The sequence below is a fragment of the Cupressus sempervirens genome, chromosome 5 (genome assembly GCF_028749045.1).
Source record: "Cupressus sempervirens isolate cs-2001-9-10 chromosome 5, ASM2874904v1, whole genome shotgun sequence".
Lineage (NCBI taxonomy): Eukaryota > Viridiplantae > Streptophyta > Pinopsida > Cupressales > Cupressaceae > Cupressus > Cupressus sempervirens.
In genome coordinates, this window is record NC_143122.1 from 399,308,668 (window position 1) to 399,313,444 (window position 4,777).

General features: G+C 36.8%; 1 pseudogene across 1 annotated transcript; it reads right to left on the reverse strand.

Moving 5' to 3' along the window:
* Positions 1-2,733: 2,733 nt before the first annotated feature.
* LOC149556494 (alkaline ceramidase TOD1-like) lies at positions 2,734-4,335 on the reverse strand (annotated as a pseudogene). Its single transcript, XR_016352353.1, has 3 exons — positions 4,005-4,335; positions 3,134-3,912; positions 2,734-3,059 (listed from the first exon to the last, which is right to left on the reverse strand). The product of XR_016352353.1 is annotated as an alkaline ceramidase TOD1-like (transcript).
* Between the last annotated feature and the right edge of the window lie 442 nt (positions 4,336-4,777).

The window sequence follows — 4,777 nt, forward strand, 5'->3', positions numbered from 1 at the left end:
TGGAACAAGATGCCATTGAATGCCACTCTTCTATCCTCCTAGGAATTTACAAATTGAAGCGAATAGTTCTTGTCATACTCATTCATTGCCTCCATGAAGGGAACCAAACCACCCTCCTTTAACATGTAACTTCCCTTTCTTTGCAACTGGTGTTCTCATGGATGTAACTTCCTAATGATGGTAGGAAAATAATTGTAGGTTGCAAGAGAAAAGCGTGGGCAATTAGGAAACAACTACAGAATGCAAGAAATTTGATAAAGTGTGCACAAAAGTCGGATACGTTTGGGAAAGATGGTGGAAAGCATGACAAACATGTCATGGAATTAATTTATATAAGCACGCTTCTAAATTAGTCCATTCTAGTGGAAAAGTGAGGTCCAAGGAAAGAGATTCAACCAAAAAATCTACAAAGCAATCACACGATGTGGATCACATCAATGTCATTAGAGGAGAGATATTGAAACTATAACTTGTGATGGTTATGCAATTGACCTCAATGGAAGAATAATTATTATTAGTATTGAACCTGAAATGAGGCTCAAATGCAAATGCAGTGCCATGCCATGTCACGTCTAGAATGGAGTTACAAGTACTGGTAAGTGTGTGTTTACGCATAAGGGATGCCTTATTTATAGGTGTAGAGAGGTATTTCAATAGTTATGAGGCTTGGCTAGTCTAAGAAATAAACCTAGACCTGACAGGAGAGCCCCAAAAATTCTATAAATATAATTATGGAAGTAAATAAAACTATATACTTAATATTTAGGTTAAATAATTATAAATGAGAAATGAGAGAGATATTTAATTGTATAAGTTTGCAATGAAGACCCCTAAATTGCATGTTGGACACACGGTGATGCACTCACAATCACAGGAAACATATTCATGATTTAGTCACAGTCATAGGAAACATATTCATGATGCACACATAATCACAAGGAAACATATTTCAACATCCAATAAATTTTGTTAGTTTTCGATGGTAATCAGATTTGTTTAGTATAGTACGCCTTTTGTATAATAAATGAAAATGCACTGAAATATTTAGGCAAATTTTTAGGGCTTCTACATTTGTTGATATTGAAGAATTAATTTAAGTTGGAAATTATGATAGGACGGTGGCAATGGAATCGTGGGGCCACAACCTTTGGCTCTACATTCTTTTGTATTAAAATTTAATATTTTTCTAGGGGAGAGAACCCAATACTCGAGTATGTTCCAATGGTTGTGATAGGAGTTGCTAACTTAACACCCACACTTGTTGACAAGATTGTACCAATAGTTGTGACTTCAAATTTTTTCTTGCTAATGATGACTACCCATAATTGAATGAAAAGTGCCCCATTTTCCAAAAAAAGTCCAATAGTGTGATGCCACATCAATTGCACAAGTATGGGGGTCTCCAATGCACTATGATTGGTCTTACTTTTTTGGGGGGTTGTTTTGGACACCTTAGCAAAAAGCATGCTGATGTGGCATCATATTTGATGATATGGCTCCGAAACAAGGGACTTGTCAAGTAAGCTACTATCGAAAAATGAGAGTGATTTGAAATTTCCACATAGGATTTTGAGAAGCACAAAGTTAGGGTGCTCAACTAGTAGGTCCTCTCCCCTAACTTGGAAACGTGTGCTATGGATATTCCCCACATTGGCAAAAGTGAAGAATGTATTCCCCGTTTGACTTCATCCCCCTTTCACAGAACTCCCATATCCCATCCCATTTTGACACGTTTCTTTGCATGAGCTGTAAAGACGTAGTCTTGCCCTTGAAATTATGTCAATTGGAGTTAGGTTGTCAAAAAGAACAAAAATAAAAAAATGAATGCAAAAAATAACAAAATAAAGTGTATCCACAAATAAGCTGGATTCCAAAGCTACAGCTAGTTTTTTATCCTAAATCTGAAAGGGAAGTTCTACGAGATTGTTTCTAATTAATATTTGGAGTTTACATTATATCGTCATTAATAAAATTATTTATCATGAACAGGTGCAAGAACCAAGCTCCGGAGAAGCTTGAAAACTATAATCGTGACTACAAGATTATAACTGAATAATAACAGTCAACTTGTCTAATGTAAAAAATCTGAAACATTTTCAATTTTGTACTGGTCAATCGCAAAATCAAACAATTCAGTCCTCTTCATCTAGAGAAATAAAGCTAAATTATAAATTCAGATGCAGCTATTTAAAAAATTTAATTTCAACCATTTGAATGATAATTGGATTCGTACAAGTGGATAGTTGTAGCTTTCAAGTCCAGCTCCTTTGTGGACCCATTAAAAATTATTTAGTTTACTCTTTTCACCACCAAAGAAAAACAAAGCGAAAAATGAAGAGCATGGTATCCCCTTTCATTATCACGTTCACGTTCTTTTCTTGTTTGTTTTCAAAGCATGTCTCCCATCGTTTTATTGGCTCAGCAATCATACCAACTTCTCCCCTTAAGTTCTTCTTCTAGCGAGAACTACGCAGGTAAAGTTGTCATACACAAGCTTCAAATAGTTTTAATTTTCCTAATGTTCTTAATCTATCCAGAACAAAATACTTTGACTCCAAAACTGAAAAAGAAGATAAAGCAAGATACCAATGCAAAGACAAAGATCAAACAGACGGAAGAAACGGCGGCCACAATTTTAATGAAAGATCTAGAAATACAATTTGAGAAACGAAAGCTCAAAAATGATCGATGAAATTTGTATTCACAATTAAAAAATTAATTAACCTCAATTGCTTAATTGCTTGTACTCCACATTATGGCCAAGTAAGATCTGCAGGCTGAAAGTTCACGATCAACATGAAATCCCTGATTCAAACCAAGCTCATTCTCCTCGCTATTGATACGGGGTTTACCAAAATGCCTGTACTCATTCGTAATTGTATTGAAAATATCTACCGGAAACATGTGAATTTTCACTTTTGGGCTCATCTTATCTCGAACGTATGCAAAAGACAACTGATCCCGAGGACTAAAGACTTCAATTTCATTGAAAACCAGACACGAAAACAGATTCGCTGGAAGATTGTTCTTTCTCAATATCAATGCTGTTTCTCCCACATCTGCAAAAGGTTGCCACAAATCAGTTATATTTCATAGTCATAACATTGAATTTGTACAGAATTTATAATAATACCTGCTGTGTATGGAAGCTTTTCTGTACTCCAAGGCTGTAAGCCATCGGCACAATAATGTTCCATCTGCTGCCTGACGCCCTGTCTGCTCCATTTTCTCCATCTCACTGTAAAAATTGCTTCTTCCATGGTGTGGACATTGTAAGCGTGCCTTGACAGAGCCATGTCAGCCCTTTGTTTTATGAGAAGATTCCCCAAAATTAGCAGGGGATCCACAGTCAGCTGTATTTTGGCATCTGTCCAAAGGGTGTACATACAATTGGGAAAAAGCCTGTGAGCAAGGTATTTTGGTATCAAACCGTTCAGTACATATTTCCTGTACGGGAGCTCCTCCACCAGAACAATGCGCCCAATCCTATTTTATTATGAAACTTGTCGGGTTCGATCCCGTGACCTGCAAGCTTTTCAAGAGTTACAATGTCCACAAACATGAAAAAGCACACATTCTCTGCAGTAATGTTCTTGACGTACTTGGGCTGTCAGAGCCTGTCATAGCCTCCAAATATAGCAGAAATTACCACCAACCCTCTGCACTTATCCATGGCTTCTCTGTCTCCGTTGCTCACTATGAAACCAGGGGAATTGTAATTGGCGAAACCACACGGTAATTCCATTCCATCAGAGATCTTATAAAACCGCTTCCTGTTTTGTAAATCGAGATCACCTCCAAAGCTCATTTGAATTGGAAATGAACCAGGCCTCGCTGCTTCGATCTTCAAGAATTTCAAGGAGGAATCTTTAACCAAATCATCTTTCCCAATTTGCCTGAGGGTTTCAGCGGCTGAGATTGAGGGCACAATATGCCGGTGTTAGCTGAAACTTAAATCCAAAACTTTGAAAGTTAAGGCTCAACTCAAGAAACTATTGAATCACCTGAAGTATGTGAATACAAATCGCATGATTTGTTCATCAGTAGTGTAGATTTCCTGAGCAAGTACTTTTCAGGCCCGTAGTGTGGAGGATATATGAAGAGCGGCCATTGAAGCTCTGATTCAACCTGCTTAATCGCAGAATTCTGGTAACAAATCCGCCTGCTAAAAATTGGAATGAGGCTAAGCAAACTGTCCAGACTGGGTTTTCTTCTGGTAAGATTATTTGCGCTTGGAAAAACAAGGCATGGGATAAAGATTATGGAAATGGAGAAGACCGTCAAAACTATGAATTTCACGGCATCCATTTTGTCCAGAAACAGCTTCTCCAACATTGTATTGTTATGTAATGTGAGGAATTCTCTCAGCACTACCAGTACCGTTGCCGATAAAGAACAAATCGGTTTTACGGCGAGCAGTTATTTTATGCTGACATGGCATTGGTGAAACCCTCCTTTTTCTGTGTGAAAATTAAATTCCTTCCTGGACCGTTCTTCATTTATTATTTTAATAAATGCAAAATTGTATAACATCAGAACTGGGGGAAGGTTAATCGACATTTATCTTATGATGTGGAGCCTCGTATTTAATATGATATAATATTTCCTTGTATTTAATAACAAATGGATTCTGTTTTTAATATTTTGTTTGTTATTGAGAATTTACTATTAAATGTTTGTTATAAAAAATATGTTCCATTCATTATGACGTGAACTCTGCCTCTAATCCAACACCACCTATGATAAGCTTTTCAGATGAGTATTTTTGTGGCGTAGA